This window comes from Stegodyphus dumicola, chromosome 4, assembly GCF_044657685.1.
Source record: "Stegodyphus dumicola isolate Sdum_Otavi_A_Nest chromosome 4, ASM4465768v1".
Classification (NCBI taxonomy): Eukaryota; Metazoa; Arthropoda; class Arachnida; order Araneae; family Eresidae; genus Stegodyphus; species Stegodyphus dumicola.
The window spans coordinates 192825154-192849947 of record NC_140771.1 but is presented as its reverse complement, the minus strand read 5'-3'; positions in this window follow the sequence as shown (position 1 = coordinate 192849947).

The following is a 24794-nucleotide window of genomic DNA, read 5'->3' as shown; positions in this document are numbered from 1 at the left end:
ATAGATAACGAAGAATCTGCATAAATTTATGTATGTTTCTCGCATTGTGATAAAACAACGGTACCTAGAGCCATCAAATTTTGAATAACGTGAATAACACAATTTTGCAAAAACTTGAACTCTTTTATAAAAAAGATTGGAAATGGTAATATTTGCGGCCATCTTAATTCCATTAATCTGAGGAAGACTTTTATTTTTAAATTTGTTAAAATTATGGGAAAGGAAACATATAAAGTAGAATATCCTTATTTCAAAAATAAGCATGATTTTAACTAACGTTTTATAAGAATCTTTTTAAAGACAGGGAAATGTACAGTTTCTTAAAATTACAACTGTTAGTATCATAAATTTCATTAGTTTTAGCCATTTTTAATAAAATTTTTATTACTTTTAATAATCCAATAATCCTTAGCGGGTACATTGGAATTATGGGTTATGTTATTACAATTTCTTTAAATAGTTTTTTAAAAATTAAGTCGATGTCCTTTTTATCACATTTATAAAGCTTTTTGTCTCTCCTTTCCATATGCCTTCATGGTATAACTGAAAGCACACTCGATGCGTATTTGGGAGTTCCGCAGTTCAAACCCCGGCAAAATAATTGCGGATATCTTCATTTTCCTAACTTCGAAAAATTTGAATGACACTACAAATTTTTAGTATCATTTGTGATAAATATTAACTTAATTGGCGTTTTATGAAATTTCAGAAGAAAATAAATATATTAAGAATTTTGTTATACTAAGATTTAATTTAGTAATAATATCTTGTGGAAGGAGTTTCGGTTCCTTATAACAGTTTTTTAAATTATAACTGGAAGTACTGTTTGTTATGTTATTATTTAGCTCTGTCTTAACTAGTTCATAAGAGAATGTTTCTCAAAGGATGTTAAAATTATTATTTGCTTATTCTGCAAAATTAATGATAATTAGTAACTTAATCATTTAAGTTCAATATAAAACAGAATTAATTTTGATTGAGTGAAATTAAAATTATAAATATTCTACTAACAGTTGTAGAGACATTAGGTAGTTTTTTGGAAGCAGGCAAGATGAAAAATTAGCAGTCGTCTTGGCCAAGAATCGAACCTCAGCCTCTGAAATACCGGCTCAGTTTGCTGACCTTTACACCACGAAGGCACGCTAGGAAGGCGGGAGAAATACCTTATATACTCCCCCTTTTAAAGAGCAACTGGGGATTTTAGGGGACCGAATCTCCAAATGCTGAGAGCGAAGAATCATCATCCAACACCCTTTTAGTTCGGGCGCCACTCTAGAGATATTAGGTTTTTTTTTTTTTTTTTTTTTTTTTTTTTTTTTTTTTTTTTTCTCCATAATTACACACACACGTTCCTTCTTTGAACATTAACAAGTAACCTTGGACAAAATTCCCACGCAACTCATTAATTTTCTCTCTGTGAAACCCATTCAGAAAACTATACTTTCAAGTTTTCTTAAATTTCGGATTGCATTAAAATATTCAGATTTCAAACTATAGCCCTTTATAATTTTAATAAAGAAGCTAGTTTCATGGATATAGAGCAAATCCTGCTGCATTTCAAATAATGCATCCATCAATAGGAATTCAATAACTTATGTTTTTTGTAATTATACTTATTAACTTTTTATCTATAAGGATTTCAAATACTCTCCAGTTCCATTTTCCTTCAAAGCTAACACATCATCTGCTTATGTGATTACAAAGATAACTAACACAAGCAGTTTTCTTTGACCATTGTTTTGACAAAACAATGGTCAAAGAAATGGTTTGGTCTGCTTTCACAAAGTTCTTAGAACAATGAATACTCACCTGTCAAACAGCCTTCACTCAACTTTCTATAATAAATTATATATATAGCATAGAATTCTATCATAATCTACCAAATGTCCCAGTTGATGAGAATAATATCAAATGATTGTGAGAACCAAATAATTGTTGATTGTTTTCATCCTTAATTTTAATAGTTTTCAAATAATGCAATGCTCCTGAAATTTTATAACGACACATAAACTTATGATTTTCTTAGCATTGTCAAAAATCTTGATGAAATCTCTATTTCTTCTTTGGTTGTCTTATTCCTAAAGTGAGTTTTGCGTGACGTCGTGTCACCTCATTAATGGTCTTTTGATGATCGCTTCTCACGTTAAGGGCCTCACGATATAACCTGACTGTATATGTTTAGTTGTGAAAGGAGTGCATAATTTTTCATAAAACTTAGTCATTTTAAGGAATTCTTCTAAAATTATATACTAGTATGCTGAAAGTTTGTTAAATTAGTAGTCAACAACTTTGAAGTTTAGAAAGGAGAAAATAATTTAAGAAAAATGTGTAGGTGGTTTGTTGTGTAAAACCACCACATAATATTTTATTTAAATATATTAAATAACATGTTAAATAGTTTGAAAAGCTATTTTTGAAATATAATTCTAACACATTTGGTAGACATGGTGAAATATGAACTTCTTAACATCTTTTGTTTAATATGAAATATGAACTTCTTAACATCTTTTGTTGTTTGACTTCTGAATCTTTTGTTTAGTCTGCTCTTTCAAAAACATTTTAACTGTCTCTCGTTTTTGCATTTTAATGTTTATTTAAACAGATAAAGGTTATTAACCATTTTGTTTCAAAAATATAGAAAAATAATTAATTGAAAAATTTAATTTACTAACCACCTTGATAGATATGTCTTGAAATGATAAGTTTTCAAGCTCAACATACATGCGACTAATTTGAACCAAATTTAATCAATCGTGACAAGTTATTGCCTTCAGAACATATCCTCATTTCGAACTGAAATAAAGACTTGATATTAATATAAAGGAAAAAAAATCTGTATCTAATATTGATTATCTTTGATTTGTTAGTTGAATGTAAATGTATACAAATTTATATAATCTGGCCATGTAAAATGATTTATTGCTTAATCAAAACATTGAAAGAAAGCATTTCAGTTAACATATATTACTAGAGATTCTTCATTTAACAGAAATCACTTAACTAATTTATTCCGTAAATTCTCAACAGGGGCAGTTCCACCTCCAAGTAGACGCTGAATCCTTCTATATGGGCGTTAGCGAGTCCAGAGGCAAAAGGGGCGTTTAGACAAACAAGAGGGCAGTTGCGGCTTAGCTACTTATTTAGAACTTAATGTAGTAAAATATTTACTGTTTTCACAAATAAATATTTTATTTAGTTACGTAAATTTTTATATAACTTTTATTGCGTAAATAGGAATTTAAAAATTTTAATTAGCATTAGGTATACGTGTACCTAATTCGGTTTAGTCTTTTCGGTGACATGTCTCAGCAAGTTGGTAAGCAAGGATGCAATTCATGCAATCGAGCATGTTCCGACGAAAATATGGGCGCTTGTAATGACCTGTGAACTTGTTTATAGAGGAATTGCACTAGCATCACAAGCAAGTAAAGGCATACAGTTTGGTGCATGAATTAGAGCACATCTGCAAAAGGCAGGAACAGCTCTGGGAGTGTCTTACCATTTTTGCATGCTTCGCCAATAATCCATATCCATAAGTGAAAGTGATAGAAACCACTAATGCAATTAATTTGTTAACTATAAACAAATCTCTTGAAAAGTTAATTTATTTAAACCGTGGCTAATTTTGTATTTCAAAATGTCTGAATCTAAGAAGAAATGCAGTCGCCAAAAGTAATGAATATTTGAAATATGGATTTCCGTATCCCTCTACAAACCTCTATATGTTTAATTTGTCTTCTAGACTACAAACGCATTTGAATAAAATATATACTGATAAAAAGAGTAAAGATTTATCTTATTTTCAAGGACCGGGGGAAAATATTTAAACAGTCTGTTATATCAAGCGTTTTTGTGTCGTTTTCTAAACAAGAAGATGATGGGCTAAAAACATCATATGATATTTCATTGCCAGGCACAGAAACAGGAAAGCTACACACGATCGGCAAGGAATTAAATATGCCAGCATCCAAAGAGATATTTGAAATCGCTCATTTGACATCAGATACACATGTTCACAGCTTTATCTTATACCGCGTAAGCAATCTATTTTCGATTTCCAACTAACCTAAAGCTAATGCTTTATATTGTGAAATTAAGTCTTGTCTCACACATGTATTGTAAACAAAACAGAGCAATGTAAGCTTTGATTATTCAAAAGTTCATTTATTGCTATAAATAATTAAAAAATTATGAAATATATATTAAATGATGAAATCCGCTGAAAGTCCAAAAAAAATCAAATATATTCTTTAAAGTTATTTAGATCTTTAAATAATGAATTAAATAATTTTTAGTATTTAATGCAATTTACTTTAATTCTTTTTCCAAATGCTCTCTCAGCTTTTAAATCAAGACAGCAAAATAGAATTTCTTTCAACGTTTTAATTTAACAGCACAAAACATTTCTAATGACACTTTGTTTCCCAGTCATAAATAACGGTGATGTTTTACTTCCTAATTGTTCCTTTTTCCTTAAAATAAAAGAATCTCCACTAACCTATCAAAACATGTTTTTAAGGCCTGTAAATCTGCCAGATGCAAGGCTAAGTTTAATGAGATCCTGTTATTTCTTTTTAAAATAGTTTTTTTTTTTTTTTTTTTTTTTTTTTAATATGTTTCTTTTACAGGCAGAATGAACTCAAACGTGGGCAAGATTTTAGCACCATCCATTCTTGATCATTAATTTCAAAGAGTTCAAAATAAAGCGTGTTTAAGAAAAGGTAAACTTCGGAAATGTTTCGATGCTCAAAAACTTTCTTTCCTTTCCTTTGTGTTCTGTCAAAGGAATAAAAATTCTTTTCAATTTATAGTTTCAGCAGTTACTTTTTCTTCTCTAAATACCTTGTAAGATATTTTACGCCAGTATAAAAATTTTATATTCTCACAAACATGAACTGGATGTAAGAAAATGAATACGAGTAAAATAAATCACAAAGAAATAACACTGCGAAAGCATACATAAACCTCAAGTATAAAAATAAAATGCTTATGAATTTACTGTTTGAGTTTATACGGGAACCTTGACTTTATACGGAATAAAGAATTCTTTTGTGGTTTTATATGAATTGCATTTATTTAAATGTTGTCTTATTGTACCTTTTAAGTAATAAATATTGTTTAGGGACTTAAATCTTGAGAAATTTAGCATATTAGTAATACGTTCTTATTCCGCAGGTTGCTAATTTTTTTAAACTATTTCTTTTCGATTCAAAACGCCATGTTATGCAAATCAGCTGGGACAGTAGTTCATTCTTTCGATTTTAATATAATTACTTCAACTGGCTATGTTAAACATATAAAAAAAATGTTGCGAATTAAGGGACAGGTGCGAAGAGAAAAATTTTATATTTAAAAATCTATGCTGCGAATGTATAGCCTTTAGCCAGTTTGGTTATAATGACAAAGCAATATTTTATTTTACAAAAAAGATTATATTAAAAGAACGTTAAAAAAATTAAATATTAAAGAAACGTTTTGTGTATTGAATTTTAAATTTTGAAAATAATTGAGAAGTGAATCTGGAAAATAAACAGATGATAGTACTTTAGTTCACCTGCTATTTTATTATAAACTCTGTAGCTATCTAAAGCAAATTAGGACCTGAAAATCACATTTAACACGTATAACAAGTTTTCCGTATTCGGAATTTATGGAGTAGAATATAATTTTGAAGCAAATAAAATATGATTTTTAATGGACTGGTTTGGTAATTAAGAGTAACAATGTGCTCCAGGAGAATATCTGTAAGGCAAAGAAATGTATTCTCCTCCCCCCCTGAGCATTACGGGTTTGGTCCCTAGACGTATCCAAATCCCCTAAAATGTCATGAATAAATGTTATTTTCTTGATTATAAATCCAAATTGACCCTCGCACTTTGTATCTGACACTTTTTTTTAATATGCATTCAACCCAAAATTAAATACATTAGAAGCTGGCAGAAATTATCATTGGTAATGCATTGGAAAAAGATCCTTCTGTGGTGGCTGTTACGCCCAGGAAACCTCACCGGAACTCATCTTAAAAATTTAGAAAAACTATAAGGTATATTTCTCCCACTTCCCTAGCGTGCCTTCGTGGTGTAACGGTAGCACGCTGGGCCGGTATTCCAGAGGTCCGTTGTTCGATTCCTGGCGAAGGCGTGTGCCATTTTTCATCTTTTCTGCCTCTAAAAAAATCCTAATAAACAAAACTTCTTCATAGATTATTCCTAATATCGTATGTGAAATACTGTTTGAAATCATAAGTACTAGTGGTAAAGTAACTGAAATGAAAATAACTGATACAGAAATTCGTTCTTCTTTTATATCGACAGAATTCATTTCCAAGAACTTTCAAGATTGTACATTAATCTGACAGTCTGTGTTTCGGTGGATGATGGCCATTAAATATTCATGTCATAGTCATTTGATTCCTTTGCTTATTGTTGTTCGTAAAGATCAGTTGTAATATTATCAGTACAGTATAAGCATTTTACTTCTTTTTCGAAAGTTAGTTAAAGCTTGCGCAAGTACACTTTTACATAAAGTACTAATAATATATGTTTTCTTCTGTGTATAACAAAGACGTAAGCCTTGGAATAACGGAATTTGTAGGTTCATACCATTTACCTAAATGTTTTAAATAAGGCTTTTTAAAAAGCATAGCATTTGCATATTCTAGCAATGCAAGTTTTCTTATCTTATTACAAGACTTAAAACTTGATATAGCGCATGTTTTTAGAATTTTTAAAAAAGGTAATTAGAGAATCATTTTCGGACTAAATTTTCAACAAATTAACAATAGCTGCTCAATTCTCACCAAGTCAATGTAATAATGTAACTGAAGTAATCTTATTCAGTCAGTACAATAACATTTTTAGAGTTTAAGAATATGGCATTCGTAGTAAATATTCCAGTCTGTCAGAGTAATTATTCTTACTCTTTTGGACAATACTTTTATGCATTATAGGCTATTTTCTTCCTTCCTAAACAATACTGAGGCAAATTCGAAATATTGATGAATAATTTTTATCATTCTTTTCTTGTCAGAAAATCTAAATGCCCACGCCATTTCTTCTTAGACTGTGTACTTTTTCTCAATGTATGCGTTGATGTACAGGATTTTAACTGCGAAAATAATATTTAATATGATTTTAACAAATTTCGTGGAAGTTCGTTAATTTCATACTTTAGTTTTATACAATAAAATATGAATATTACATTATATAAAACACTTGTTAATACTATTTTTATTATATAAACATAGAAATAACCGTTATGGATTAATTTAAATGGGAAAGTTATTACAAAATTAAAGAAATAAGCATTTTGTGTTAAAGTCTGCTAATTGAAAATAACAGTAATCAATACCTGTAGTTACGATATAATTACGATATCTCTCGGAAGTTTAGAATTTTAAATTCTGAGGTTTAGAATTATACTGAAATATTAACTGTTATGGATTACAAAATTAAATGGGAAAGTTGTTAGAAAATTTAAAAAAAAAGCATTTTGTGTTAAAGTCTGCTAATTGAAATTAACAATAATCAATACTGTAGTTACGATATCTTTTGGAAGTGCATACTTAAATGGAAAAACTACTTCTGAAGCTTAGAATTATACTGAAATGAAGCAAACATTTTCGATTAAATTCATTCTTTAATAAATATTTTATTTTTAAAAATGGAAGAAGAAAATCGTATAATTTATCTCTGGAAGTTATATTCATTCGAAAATTAAAAATCTAACTAAAATTAATTGACAAGTTGCAGATCTTTTATATATTAAAAAAATACCTGAAATATTTTAATATGAAAGCTAAGCATTCCTACGGCAACGACCATTCCGGCGCCCTAAAATACACGTAGCAAAATGCAAATTAGAATTCGATATCACCTGAGTATGTTTTTATTATTAGCACTTGGAAAAAATAGTTTGATAAATTTGTCTACAGCGAAGCATTTACCGGTCTCCGCCGAAATAAAATGACAGTTTATTGATCATTTCTACAATCATTCACAGTAACGCCTTTTGAAGAGAAGACAAGTACCTCCCCTCCAGCTTCGATGCCTGTTCTATACTGACAACACCCAAGATGTTGTACAGGTAATCGATAGACAGACTGGAATATGAAACTTGAAATGGATTATTGAGATGACAATATTTCTCTCTTTTTTTTATTGAACAATACTGTTATAAAATAGCAAAGCAAAAGCTAATAAACGTTAAATTTACACATAACATCAGAATATTTCTTTGCTTCTTTTTACGGCTGCAATAATGACTGGGATAATTAATGTAACTTAGCAAATTAATGGAATATTTATAATAATTAATAGAAAAAATCAATCCGTAAATAAACCTTCGGAGGTCTTAAATAAACCACGGCCGGCAGCGCCCTGATATCTGCTTTCTAGGCCGTGGGCTCCGGGGTGCTTGAGCATCTTGCCTGGACAAGCGGTCAGCTTGTCGCAAGGCCCCTAGTGTTTAGTCCCCAAGCGAACTTGGTTCTCACTTTATCGACCCACTCAGGGGATGAATGGCTGAGTCGATCTTGCCTAGCCTGGTGACCCCGGTCTTGTGGTGCTGCTGCGCGACGCTCTAGCCACTGCGTCACCGGGCCTAGTAATTTTTATTGTACATGGTTATTATCCTCATTCTATTGAAAATGCTGCAGGATGCTTCGATATGTTGAAATCAGAGTTACGCTATGCTCTAGGTGAGCAAAATAGGGAAAAGACAATAACCTTTTTTACTATGGCCATAAGGTTAGGTGATAAATAATTCATTTACTTTATTTCCACCTTTCTTATTAATACGTGATCGTCATAAGTTTGGCTTTAGCGGTATTTAAATCCAGTAGAAATGCAAGTTAATATTATAAGAACTGTAAAAATCAGTAAATATACATGCACAGAAAAAATGGAAAGAGATTCGTTGAAGAACATTTTAAAACAAACACTCGAACTGAGTTTATTACCGTAATTGGAGTTGACAAAATTCAAGATAATGGTTTTTATACAAAGTTTAATCAATTAAATGTGTATTGGTTAAATTTCGTATAAAAAATATGCAGATATGGCCAGTTGAAATAGTCCGTTGGACAAGACTGGTTGAAAGAATAAGTAAAACTTCAGCAATTTAAATTTTTTAATGGACGGAAGTTTCACATATCTTCATTAAAATAAGCTATAAATTTATTTACAATCCATAGGTGAGTGAAAAATATTTTTTTAAAGCTGACGTAAAAATTGGAGATCCATATTATGCTCTTTTTCAAAATAATATCAATGCAGAAGATGCATTAATTTTAATTTTCATTTAGACGTATGAAATTAAAAGATGATGTGTATGAAAAACAATTGGCCGCAGTATAGTATTACGATGTCAGTTATGATGTAGAGGGTGATGCGTCTGCTCTTATGAAATGAAATGTGTTTAAGGAAGATCCTTCAACAATAGAGAATGCAGGGAATCGATAGACACATCATCGCATTTAACAAAGCTCCAAAAGCTTTAAAATCAGAAGAAGGAAAACAAACTGAGAATTTGTTAGAAAGATATATAATTAAATCTCCGGCAAGGGAGACAGCGTGACGTATTGCATGAATTGCGGAGCGGGTCGGGAGAATATACACCTTTGTTTCGATTACAGATGACTTGATGAAAAAAGTAACATTGCGCCGTTTCTTATCCCAAATTCTAAAAGGATTAGGACCGCAGGTTATTAGACAATGCTGGGTATACTACTTAAAGGAAATAGGGAGATTCTGAGGAAAATAAAAGAAAGAACTGATTAATTATGTTTCACTGAAAACCCTATCAGTGGGAAACCAAACATTTAGAACACTTAAAGTACGGCTGCAATATTTCATAAGATTATAACCCAATTTATAAGACACATAAAATCTCTGCTACAATTTTCATCAATGATGTAATCATCAGAATATATTTATCAACATGGATAGAGCATAATGAAAAATAAGTTTTGCTGTCTGTTTTGATATTTTTTATCTGACTTCAGGAATGGATTCGTTTGTTTTCCTTAGCTTGGATATTCATTCAATACACAAAATTAACATGCAAATTACTCCTATTGTGTTTATCTGAGGAAGAGAAGTATTTCTTTGGTATTGCCATATTTTATCTTGGATTTATCACATTTCGATGGAGTTTCAACTGAACTGATAAATGTCAAAAGCGTAAGCTCTTGGATAAAATTTCAATCCAAAGATTCAAGACCTAATTCTTCTTTTCCTCTTGAGTTGTAGGTGATACAGATAGGTGAAAAATCTAACCATTCAAATGCTATTTTACTACAAATTTTTAAGTTTTCTATGAGTCTATCTATCAGTTCTGTAATCTGCTTCGTAGTTGCTAAGGAGAGCTGCACGAAATACAGCCTTACCGATTATGTGTAATTTCATCTAGCACATATATGTTTGCAAAAAGTTAGTTTAAAATTAGTGACACGTCTAGCACATTTATATAGTAAACACATTTATATCGATTAACATTAGAACTTTTCTGCAAATTATAATTTTATGTTTTACGTTGTTTCTTAGGAGTAATGTTAGTTTTATGCCCATTGAAAACCTTTCTTTCCTTTATAGGAAGGCTATATTAGGTAGTGCTCAATATTCTCATTAGTGAAAAACCTTTCGGAAATATCTCCGAAGACTTAGTTGTCCCGTATGAAACGTAGAAAAATATTTTAGGTTAGTCTAAAAAAAGATTCATCAAAATTTATTTATACGTTTACAATGCCGTAAATAGCTGCGCAATTTTAATTAATTTAATTATGATTTGAGTAATTTGAATGGATAAACAGACATTTGATTATGAGCATTAATAACTTCAAAACGCTAACGTTTTACATAAACTCATTTAATGTTTTTCTTCCTATGAAGCACTTAAATAATATTTTAATATATTAAATGCAACAAATATTGAAATTTAAATGTCTCACAATTGAATAGGTACAGAATGCACTAAAATTTGTTCATCTTTCTTATGGGTATATTTTTTATAACCTAAGAATAAATTTTATTCATCCTTAGGAACCAGAGATCATCAGTAATCGCCTATCAGATCATCGGTATCGCAATTCTGTGCTTTTATAAAAGGGCTACTGCTAATACAAAAGCATCAGAAGCATCTGTGTCAGCCGAAACGTTGCGGACGAAAATATTGTGGATAAACAACGCAAGGCGAAAAAGTCGTACAAAAGATAAGTAAAAAAAAAACAGAAAATACAGTTATAAAACATCGTCTTCAAAAATAGCGAAATTAAAGCACCTACAAATCATCGCATGATAATAGCATCGCTGATATGTGGTTTTCAAGCTTTAAAAAGTGTAAATGTATATTCATATTGATCTGGGAGCACAGGATGAAGGTAGAAACACTTTTTACTCTTTATATTTTATATTTTTGAATTAATTAATTACAGTTTTTCTAAGAAGCAAAAAGGAAATTTAAACGTTTAAAAACTGAAAATTAATAGAAAATTAATAGTACGCTGAGCAACTAAAAGGATTTTACATTCACAGACTTAACTATTAAAGGTAATTATTTAAAAAATATCGTTGGAAAATATGGTCTAAGAGCATCAGAGAGGAAAGATGAGTAACTGCATGATGTTACCTCCTAAGTAGCATATGACGTAGCAAAGACGTTGCAAACTGGTCCGAGAGATTGCAAAGTGGTCGTGGTAACTTTTACGCCGTCTTTACAACGTAGCGAAAAACGAAAAATCTTTGCCGCAGCATCTTGGCAATTTGTCGACGTCGCTGAAACGTCATGATATGACCGCTTTTAGACGTGGTAGTTTTAGCATCTTTTTAACAGTTCATCAGCGTTACTTTTAGAAGGAAAATAGACTAAATCTACCCTTTAAAAAATCTGAATTCCGCATAAGATTTATTTTGCAATGTTTCATTACTTTATTTCATCTAAATATATTAATATAAAGTAGATTCGTCTAGTAAAATATAAATTTAATATACTAAATACTTGAATTATTAAATTCAATTAATATTAAAAATATGTGCTAAATTATTGTTTAAAATTTTGTTAAAATAATTAACACCTAAAATATTTTATTATAAATATCATAGCAAAATATTTAAAAATGAAACTAAACTATAAATTATCATTAATGCAATTAAAGATGAACCAATAAGAAAATGAGCAGGTGTCAATGCCTCTACATCATTACTAAGTTACGCATTTTATAAGTTATTATTAAGTTACCAAGTTACGCATTTTATAAATTTTAAAAAATCATATTTCCGAAATCACTGCAAGTCATATATTAGCAATTATTTCACTGCTGAAATATGACTGTATTTATTATTTTTGAAAAATGACGAATTCACGGTGTCCAATATATATAGCGGAAGGAGTAACAGACCTGTACATTAGAGAAACTGTGAACAAAATACGAAATTCATTACCTAAAAAAAATTTGATGAACTATTTGTTACGTAATTCAGAAGTCAAACAACAAAAATCAGCGTTATATTTTCAAAATTTTCACAGGACTAGTTTCGATGGTTTTACCGAACCACCATCCTCAGCTGCAAAACCGCAAATGAACAAGATAGGAAATAATGATTAGATAAGATAAGAAAGCCCGGACAAGAATAAGCAAGTGGCGCCATGTGTTGGTAAAACCAGAACTAAAACATAATTTCTTTGAAGGCCGAAGGCAAAGATGGATTGGAATTAGGATCGTTAAGTAGAACAGAAAACATTAGGCATATGTTATAAAAAAGGAAACACAGAAGTCTTCTGTTGCTCAACATTATTGGTCCGAAAATCACACTTTCAATTTTTCTGCTGCCAAAATTATTCACAAAACATCTTCCATTGGAGAACTGGATTTTCTAGAGGCATTTCACATTAAAAAAATCTGTCTGTTCTAGTTATTGATTCTAATTCCAATCCATCTTTGCCTTCGGCCTTTAAATAAATTATGTTTTAGTTCTGGTTTCATCAACAGGCGGCGCCACTTGTTTATTCTTGTCCAGGCTTTCTTATCTTATCTAATCATTATTTCCTATCTTGTTCATTTGCGGTTTTGCAGCTGAGGATGGTGGTTCGGTAAAACCATCGAAACTAGTCCTGTGAAAATTTTGAAAATATAACGCTGATTTTTGTTGTTTGACTTCTGAATTAGTATTTGTTCGGCGTGTTATTGTGTCTTAATTATTTGTTACTTTTCTATGTTTTTGTCCATCTCCATGCATTCAAAAATGCTTGGTTTAATCCTAGTATACGGTACACTCGGGATTTGGCGACATTGACATTACAAATGTTTTAGCGAGCCCGATAAATATTTTTTGTAAATATAATCTTGTGAACATTTTTCGTAATTTTATTCAATTAAAATAAATCTTCTAGTCCATTTAAAAAGAATTTATTAAAGTATAAGAAGCGTCGAAAGGTTTAATGCAATCATATAAATCGCTGAAAGTTACACTGCATTGCTCTTCAACCGATGACATTCCATGTGCATTATTTACTGGTTGCTTATATAAACGAACATCTCGAGGTTTTACGCACTTTGACTAGGTTCCAAATTCGAGCAAGTAACTGCGCAATTAATTGATATTCCAGCAGTACTTTCAAGTAATTTGGTAAAGATGCCATCTGTAAGGCATTTGAAAAGACTGACTGCATGTTTGAAATTGAATCAATCAATGACTGATATAAATAATACTGCTTATATTAAAAGTAAATGTAATGCACTGTCAATCAAAGACCGTACTGTGAATCTTCTCATTGTTCTGTCCCTATCCACTTACTTCAACTAGTGAATTTGCATTGCTGTGAGCTCCTGTTTGGAAGCCTCTGAACTGAGGAGAAATCATGGTAGAAATGCCGAATTTGTGCTTATTTGGTTTGTGAATATCTGCTCTACAGGAAGACACCTGGGCCCGTCAATAGCTCAGTCAAAAACTCACGTCAGTAGTCAAATATCAATAGTCAAAAACTCAGAATTAAATAAATCACTTTACACAAAAACTCAAAAATGGACTGTATACTAAAATTTATTAATTACACAAAAAGCCGCATAGTTAGTTCACATCTCTCGGCGGCGTCTCAGAACACTCAAACTCAATACAAGTGGCCGGCAGGTGGCGCTATAAAAACATCAGCGTCATCGTTTTAGAACACAAATATTACATATTTTTCACAGATGGCGCCTCTCGCGTCAACATCCAGCCCGGCCTTGAATGTTACATTCAACAACAAATTTAGAACACAAGTTATAAAATACAACCACAACGCTGCAAGATAATAATAATGATGGTTATACAATTATACAAATTCAAACTTGATAATTAACTAAAAATAAACTTTAACTGAAACTTTTTCATTAACAAAAGGCAAAGGTTCAATTTTTGTCATTGGCCTTTTATAGGTTCCATTTTTATCTTTAAGTGTCACAGCTCGAATAATATTATCTTGACCTGGATGGGTTTTAATAAATCGTGCTAAATGCCACTTTAAAGGAGAGTAATTATCCGAATCTTTTACTAAAACTAAATCTCCTTCCTTCTTTTCTACTTTTCCTTTATAATATTTAGGTCTATTTAAAAGTTTGTTTAAATATTCAGACTACTTAATTTTTTCCAAAAGTTTCGATTTAATTTCTGAACCATTTGCCAACTAGTTATCCGATTTATAGGAATCTCTGTAAAATTAGGTTCAGGCAATGCAATTAAATATGAACCAATAAGAAAATGAGCAGGTGTCAATGCCTCTACACCATTTGGATCATTTGCTATGGGACAAAGAGGGCGAGAATTAAGTACAGATTCAATTTGAACAATTAGAGTAAAAAATTCTTCATAAGTTAGAATTGTTTTTCCCACCGCACGTTTTAAGTGATATTTAAGAGATTTCACACTAGCTTCCCATAAACCTCCAAAGTGAGGAGTAGAGGGAGGATTAAAATACCAATTTATGCCTTCAGTAGCCAAATGACCTTTGATTTCTTCCTCACTTTTATCGTTAAATAAAGATGTTAAAGTCGCTCTTAATTCTCTATGAGCACCCACAAAATTTCTGCCATTATCACTGAAAATATCTGAGGGTTTACCTCGCCTGGCAATAAAGCGTTTAAGTGCTGCTATAAATGCTGCACTTGTTAAATCATTTACAATTTCAAAGTGCAAGGCCTTCGTAGTGAAACATACAAAAATACATACAAATACTTTTCTTACGTGTTTACTTCTACCTACAAAATTTTTTACCACAAATGGACCGCAGAAATCGAGTCCTGTTGTAGTAAAAACTCTTGATATCATCACTCTTGCAGCTGATAAATCAGCCATCATTTAGAATTTACCTTTTTACAAATCATACAATTAAATATAATTTTTCTAATTACATTTCTTGCAGCAACAATCCAAAATTTACTCCTTATAAATGATAGAGTTGTTTCAGCACCTGCATGAAAATAAAGAACATGAAAATGATTAATCACAGTAACAGTAAAATTATGTTTAGTTGGCAGAATCATAGGATGTCTTCTCATTTCACTTAATTCATTGTTTTTCAGTCTGCCACCCACTCTGAGTACTCCATCATGATCTAAAAATGGACAAAAATTCAATAGTTTACTACTATTAGGAATAGGAGCACCCTTTTCTAAGCATTGGATTTCTTTTACAAATGAAGTCTGTTCGGTGTCTGAAAGAGTATTGCTTGGCAGCATTGTTTTACGCCAAGCAGAGTTTGGCTTTAGTGTAACCCTAAAGTTATTTCGTTTTTGCTTTATTAGTATGAATGATTTCTGACTTGATGTAAGAGCATATGGTTGCTCGCTCTTAGCTAAGTTACATAGGTAACTATAAGCACATGCGTGTGCTAGTATTCAATAATGTTGTTTTTGTTAAAATAAATTTGTTATTGTTAATATTACAGTCCACTTACTGACGTTAAGTATCATTAAATAAGTTCGAGCTATCTTCGGCAAGAACAGTTTGGTCCGTCGAGCCGGAGAAGAATATGGCTACTAATATTGTTTCATTGAATCGCCAACGCGGCGTAGTGAAAACGAAACTCGGAGCTTTGATAAAATTCCTTGATGAGTATAAAATGGAGGAGAATAAACTCAACCATGATGTTATTATGAAGACTAAATTGGATTCTTTGTTGGAATTAAAATCTCGGGTTAAACAACTCATAGTGGATTATACCAATTTGCTAGAGGAAATTAACTTGAAGGATAATCTAAGCATTACACAAGAATTGGAAGAAAGCATCGAAGAGTTCGAAGTAAGATTTAGAATTTTTCTTTCTAATTGTGAAACAAATAATACAGATAAATTTGAAACCAAAAATGTTTCTAAATCAAATTTTAAACTGCCTGATTTACCTCTTCCTCAATTTTATGGTAAATATGAAGATTTTAAAAATTTTAAAGTGCAATTTATGTCTATGATTGGTAATAATAATAATTTAAATGATACTGAGAAACTGTTTTATTTGAAAGCATCACTTAAAGGTGAAGCAAAAATGTTAGATACTAATACGAATTCTTAGTTTACTTTTCAGATTTATCTACAACTGTAGGAACACAAGTGAGAAACGAACAGGTAGTATTAGTATAGATGAAATGGAACTGTCAAGGAATACACTCCTTAAATATATCCAAGGTAGGTATTTTGCAGAAGAAATTTCTTTGTTGCAGAAAGGTCTACAGATAACATCAAGGAGTAAGCTAAAATATTTTGATCCCTTCTTAGATGAAAAAGGTCTGTTAAGGGTAGGTGGTAGGATAAAGAATTCTAATTTAAGTTATAGTCAAAGACATCCCATTATTTTGCCTGCCAAGAATAAGTTAACTGAACCTATATTTATTTATTTTCATGAAAAGAATCACTATTAAATTCTATTAGACAAATTTATTGGCCCATTAATGGCAGGAATATAGCTAGAAAGATAGTCCAAAGCTGCATAATTTGCTTTAAAGCAAAACCAATAATTTCTCAACAACTAATAGGAGAATTACCTATAGAGAGAATTAATATTTAACTTTACATTTAATTCTTATGCTATTGATTACTGCGGCCCATTTTTGATAAAGTACAAAGGGCAACGCAAGGGTAACTATCATAAGATATATGTTTGTATTTTTGTTTGTATGGTGACAAAAGCAATTCATCTAGAGATTGTCAATGACTTAACCGCAGAAGCATTCATTGCTTGTCTGAAGAGGTTCTTTGCCCGACGAGGTAAACCAAAAAATATTTAGTGACAATGCAAAAAACTTTGTTAGTGCAAATACAGAAATAAAATAATTAATGAGTATTTTTCTAAAGCAGAATGGAACTTTAGCTACTTTTCTAGCCGAGGAAGGTATACAATGGAAGTTTATACCCCCAAGAGCACCAAATTTTAATGGTCTATCTGAAGCAGGAGTAAAATCCTTTAAATTTCATTTTAAACGAACAGTAGGAAATTCAGTATTAACCTTCGAAGAATTTTTGACAGTAACAGTTCAAGTAGAGGGAATCTTAAATTCTCGCCCTCTTACACCGTTAACTTCTAATATTGATGATTTAAATGTTTTGACCCCTGGTCATTTCCTTATAGGTCGACCGATCAATTCAATAATTGAACCCAATTTAACAGAAGTAGACAATAACAGACTTAGTTTATGGCAAAAAACTACAAAAATGGTACAAAATATATGGAAGAACTGGACTAATAATTACTTGAGCACTTTGATTCAAAGAAATAAATGGATGATTGCTAAACAAAATATTAAAATAGGGGATATGGTAGTGATTAAGGAAGAAAATCTTCCTACCTGCAAATGGTTGTTAGGGAGAATTGTAGATGTGTTTTATGGGAAGGACAACCTTGTGCGAGTTGTTTCTGTCAAAACCAAAAATGAGCAATTTATAAACGAGCAGTTACTAAAATTGCTGTACTGCCAATTGAGAAATAATGTACGAATTTTTATGTTTAATTGAAGGTTTGAATTGTAATCCATCATATTTTTTCTTTTCACATTGTAATTACTTGTATTATAGTTTGTGCATTAATTTACATTGTATCATTTTGTATTGTATGAACATTTATTACTTTTTTGAATTCTACTTATTGTATTGAAATTAATATTTCAACGCCGGGCGGGATGTTCGGTGTCTGAAAGAGTATTGCTTGGCAGCATTGTTTTACGCCAAGCAAAGTTTGGCTTTAGTGTAACCCTAAAGTTATTTCGTTTTTGCTTTATTAGTATGAATGATTTCTGACTTGATGTAAGAGCATATGGTTGCTCGCTCTTAGCTAAGTTACATAGGTAACTATAAGCACATGCGTGTGCTAGTATTCAATAATGTTGTTTTTGTTAAAATAAATTTGTTATTGTTAATATTACAGTCCACTTACTGACGTTAAGTATCATTAAATAAGTTCGAGCTATCTTCGGCAAGAACAGTTTGGTCCGTCGAGCCGGAGAAGAATATGGCTACTAATATTGTTTCATTGAATCGCCAACGCGGCGTAGTGAAAACGAAACTCGGAGCTTTGATAAAATTCCTTGATGAGTATAAAATGGAGGAGAATAAACTCAACCATGATGTTATTATGAAGACTAAATTGGATTCTTTGTTGGAATTAAAATCTCGGGTTAAACAACTCATAGTGGATTATACCAATTTGCTAGAGGAAATTAACTTGAAGGATAATCTAAGCATTACACAAGAATTGGAAGAAAGCATCGAAGAGTTCGAAGTAAGATTTAGAATTTTTCTTTCTAATTGTGAAACAAATAATACAGATAAATTTGAAACCAAAAATGTTTCTAAATCAAATTTTAAACTGCCTGATTTACCTCTTCCTCAATTTTATGGTAAATATGAAGATTTTAAAAATTTTAAAGTGAAATTTATGTCTATGATTGGTAATAATAATAATTTAAATGATACTGAGAAACTGTTTTATTTGAAAGCATCACTTAAAGGTGAAGCAAAAATGTTAGAATCATGTCAGGCTACATTTGAGTCGCTATTTTCTGCACTTGAAAGCAGATATGAAAACAAAAGAGCAGTAGTTGATGCCTTTATCAATAATTTGTTGAACTTTGAAAAAATAAATGACTCACCTTCTCAGTTGAGACCACTGGTAGATAATGTTAAAAGATGTTTGAGATCTTTAAGTGTATTAGAATTTGATAGAAATAATTTATCTGATGTTTTGATATTAAATATTTTATTGCATAAATTAGATAGAGAATCTAGAAAAGCATTTGAACTAAACGTAAAATCAAATGAAATTCCCAAATTTGATGAATTTTTAGAATTTCTCGAAGAAAGAATTCGCATTCTTGAAGAAATAAACAAAGTTAGTTTTCCTAAGCAGAGCTATGCTACTAAAGTATCAAATCAATTAAGTCGCTCTAGAAATTCAAAACCCTTGGTAACTAACACAAACCCTTTTCGAAAGTGTATTATGTGTAAAGAACCACACCCAATTTATCATTGTTCGAAATTTAAGAGTATTTCTGTTTCTGAGCGGTATGATTTTGTTAAAGAATATAAATTATGCATTAAATGCCTTTCTCCATCACACGTATTATCACAGTGTAAGGTTAATTTAGCTGTTATTTATGTAAGAAAGACACACATCATACGCTTTTGCATAAAAATGACGAAAAGCAAAATGAATCATCGAAAGAAAATGAATTGACCTTGAACCTTTCGTCAGTGAATGGGAAAGAGGACTGCCCCTCTCCCCCCCACACAACTTTGATGGCAGCTGCAAATAAATCTAAATTTGTGTTAATAAATACAGCGATTGTTTATCTTCGCGATGTTTACGATGAACGAATTCCTTTTAGAGCCGTGCTTGATTCAGCTTCGACTTCTAATTTTTGTACTGTAGGTGTTATGAACTCATTAGGAATAACAAAAGAACGAGCATTTATTCCAGTTAGTGGAATAGGCAACACTACTTTGAATGTTAAATCGCAAGTAAAGACGCGTTTATCGAACTTAGAAAAGGAAAATAAATGGGAAATAGAGTTATTAGTTGTTCCCAAAATAACTGACATGACACCATCGAAATCTATTGATATTTCGAAATTAAATATTCCGAAAGGAATAAAGTTAGCTGATGATGAATTTTTCAAGGCAAAAAAGGTAGATTTATTATTAGGTGCGGAATTATTTTTTGAATTTTTAAAAACAGATAAAATACGTTTAGAAGATAATGAGTTACTTCTTCAAAACAGCTGCTTCGGCTTTTTAGTTTCTGGAAGCATTAGAATTCCAAATGTAAAAAATTATGACTTAAATTATTGTTTTTTGTCAACAGAGATTAATTCGTTAAATAACTTAGTCATTCTGGGAAGTTGAAGAAGTAAATGAAACTAAATCTACAGTTAATTCTGAATTAAATTATTGCAACGAACTTTTTAAAAACTCATTTTACCGGCATGCGGATGGAAGATATGTGGTTAAAATGCCGTTCAAGCCAGATATTGGTGAAAACATACAATTAGGGGATTCAAAGGAAATCGCTGAAAAAAGACTGAATCAGTTGTGGAAACGTTTGTCAAGTGATTCTGTAATGAAAGTACTTTATGTTTCCTTTTTAAGGGAATATGAATCATTAAATCATATGGAGAGGATGGAAGACTATTCTGAAACTGAAGGAGGATATTTTCTTCCTCATCATGGCGTGCTGAAACCTGATAGTAAAACAACAAAGTTACGCGTTGTGTTCGACGCGAGTGCCAAAACTACTAACGGTTGTTCATTGAACGACATATTATGTAAAGGTGGAATGATTCAAGAGGAACTTTTTTCCATCATGATACGGTTTAGAAAGCATATTTATGCATTTACTGTCGATATTGAGAAGATATTTCGACAAATTGAAATATTGGCATCGCAGACCAAATATCAGAAAATACTTTGGAAGGAAGATGAAGATAAGCCTATAGAAATATACAGACTCAAAACGGTAACTTATGGCACAGCATGCGCTCCATATTTGGCACAAAGGACTCTTCAACAGTTAGCGAAGGATGAAGAAAAGGATTTTCCTGTAGCATCGAAAGTAGTCTTGGAAGATTTCTATGTAGACGACTGTCTTACTAGATCTTCGAATTTGAAGGAATGCATTCAGCTCCAGAAAGATTTCACAGAATTGCTCCAAAGAGGAGGAATGAAGCTACACAAGTGGTGTACTAGTTTTGATTCTCAAAACTCTGATTTACAGAATTTTTCATTTGATCGTAATAGTAATACAACTGTGAAGACGTTAGGTATGTTGTGGAATAATAAGAAGGATACATTGCAATATAAAGTTACTGTTAATGAAAAGCCTGATGTTACGAAGAGAGATGTTTTATCTCAAATAGCGAGATTATATGATCCTTTAGGCCTACTCGGTCCTATTATTAGCAAGGCAAAGATATTCATGCAAGCACTTTGGTTGCTTAAGCTAGACTGGGCGGAACAGTTACCACCACATCTTGCCAATGAATGGAATGTGCTAATTAAAACTCTTCAGAGTATAGAAAATATACAAGTACCTCGTTGCATTTTAAAAGAGACCTTTTCAATGCTCATTTTACAGGGATTTGCGGATGCCTCCGAGAAGGCATTTGGGGCAGTGATATATCTTCAAAGCATTACAAGCCCTGGTGAATATTGTAGTAAACTTCTTTGTAGAAAATCTCGTGTAGCACCAATCAAGACTATGACTATTCCTAGATTAGAACTATCAGCATGTCTACTCCTGTCCAAACTTATGCAAAAGGTTTTAGAAGCTTTGAAACTCAAAATTGATGACGTTAAGCTCTGGTCAGATTCAAGCATTGCTTTAGCCTGGATCAATACATCACCGCATCTTTTGAAAACCTTTGTGAGTAATAGAGTCTCACAAATTCAACAACTTACTTTTAACTATCAGTGGGGACATGTGTCTTCAGAAATGAACCCAGCCGACATCATTTCCAGAGGATCAGATGCTACAACTCTTGGATCTAACAAGCTGTGGTGGATAGGTCCTGATTTTTTAAACAAGGACAATTTTCAAGATAAAAATGGACTTAGTGATGAGCTTTATTCTTCAGAACTGAAACCAGTTACGACTTCCTTGTTGACTTTAAAAACTGATTCATTCTTTGATGACTTCCTAAAAATAACTAATGATTTCTTGAAACTAATACGAATTCTTAGTTTACTTTTCAGATTTATCTACAACTGTAGGAACACAAGTGAGAAACGAACAGGTAGTATTAGTATAGATGAAATGGAACTGTCAAGGAATACACTCCTTAAATATATCCAAGGTAGGTATTTTGCAGAAGAAATTTCTTTGTTGCAGAAAGGTCTACAGATAACATCAAGGAGTAAGCTAAAATATTTTGATCCCTTCTTAGATGAAAAAGGTCTGTTAAGGGTAGGTGGTAGGATAAAGAATTCTAATTTAAGTTATAGTCAAAGACATCCCATTATTTTGCCTGCCAAGAATAAGTTAACTGAACCTATATTTATTTATTTTCATGAAAAGAATCACTATTAAATTCTATTAGACAAATTTATTGGCCCATTAATGGCAGGAATATAGCTAGAAAGATAGTCCAAAGCTGCATAATTTGCTTTAAGGCAAAACCAATAATTTCTCAACAACTAATAGGAGAATTACCTATAGAGAGAATTAATATTTAACTTTACATTTAATTCTTATGCTATTGATTACTGCGGCCCATTTTTGATAAAGTACAAAGGGCAACGCAAGGGTAACTATCATAAGATATATGTTTGTATTTTTGTTTGTATGGTGACAAAAGCAATTCATCTAGAGATTGTCAATGACTTAACCGCAGAAGCATTCATTGCTTGTCTGAAGAGGTTCTTTGCCCGACGAGGTAAACCAAAAAATATTTAGTGACAATGCAAAAAACTTTGTTAGTGCAAATACAGAAATAAAATAATTAATGAGTATTTTTCTAAAGCAGAATGGAACTTTAGCTACTTTTCTAGCCGAGGAAGGTATACAATGGAAGTTTATACCCCCAAGAGCACCAAATTTTAATGGTCTATCTGAAGCAGGAGTAAAATCCTTTAAATTTCATTTTAAACGAACAGTAGGAAATTCAGTATTAACCTTCGAAGAATTTTTGACAGTAACAGTTCAAGTAGAGGGAATCTTAAATTCTCGCCCTCTTACACCGTTAACTTCTAATATTGATGATTTAAATGTTTTGACCCCTGGTCATTTCCTTATAGGTCGACCGATCAATTCAATAATTGAACCCAATTTAACAGAAGTAGACAATAACAGACTTAGTTTATGGCAAAAAACTACAAAAATGGTACAAAATATATGGAAGAACTGGACTAATAATTACTTGAGCACTTTGATTCAAAGAAATAAATGGATGATTGCTAAACAAAATATTAAAATAGGGGATATGGTAGTGATTAAGGAAGAAAATCTTCCTACCTGCAAATGGTTGTTAGGGAGAATTGTAGATGTGTTTTATGGGAAGGACAACCTTGTGCGAGTTGTTTCTGTCAAAACCAAAAATGAGCAATTTATAAACGAGCAGTTACTAAAATTGCTGTACTGCCAATTGAGAAATAATGTACGAATTTTTATGTTTAATTGAAGGTTTGAATTGTAATCCATCATATTTTTTCTTTTCACATTGTAATTACTTGTATTATAGTTTGTGCATTAATTTACATTGTATCATTTTGTATTGTATGAACATTTATTACTTTTTTGAATTCTACTTATTGTATTGAAATTAATATTTCAACGCCGGGCGGGATGTTCGGTGTCTGAAAGAGTATTGCTTGGCAGCATTGTTTTACGCCAAGCAAAGTTTGGCTTTAGTGTAACCCTAAAGTTATTTCGTTTTTGCTTTATTAGTATGAATGATTTCTGACTTGATGTAAGAGCATATGGTTGCTCGCTCTTAGCTAAGTTACATAGGTAACTATAAGCACATGCGTGTGCTAGTATTCAATAATGTTGTTTTTGTTAAAATAAATTTGTTATTGTTAATATTACAGTCCACTTACTGAAGTTAAGTGTCATTAAATAAGTTCGAGCTATCTTCGGCAAGAACAAAGTCCTTTGAACGTTTTTCACAATACACAATAACGCACTAGAAAGTTCACTGGTTGTCAACGTTCCGCATGTAGCATGCAATGGATACCTGGTGTTATGCAAGAATCTCTTGCACCAAGCCACTACTCTTAGCAATTTGTTGTAAGATGAACAATTATTGATGACATCTAATGGCTCATAAGTGTTAATAAGTGTACATATTTCACTTACTGCTGGTGGTTTTAATTCGAAAAGATGCAGTTCTTCGGACTTCTTAGGGATATCATCTTGGCACTTAGTCATCACCGGTTGAAGAAGAAATGGGGGACCACACCAAGACAGTTCACACAGTTGAAGTTTGACTGGATCAGCACCTCTTGATATCAGATCCGCAGGGTTCTGTTTAGATGGGACGTGATGCCACTGTCGCACCTCCGTCATTTCTTGAACCACCACAACTAGATTAGCAACAGTTTTCATACAACAGGGCTGCTTTTTCAGCCAAGCCAAGACTATCAAAGAGCCACTCAAGAAAAATACATTATTCACATTAAGTTTCAGAGCAGATATTACTCGACTCATTAACTTCGCAAGCGATACAGCTGAGCATAACTCTAATCTTGGTATGGTAACTTGCTTTATAGGAGAAACTTTTGGTTGACTCGTTACCAGCCTTATCACCACTTCACCATACTGGGAGACGGATTTACAATAAACTA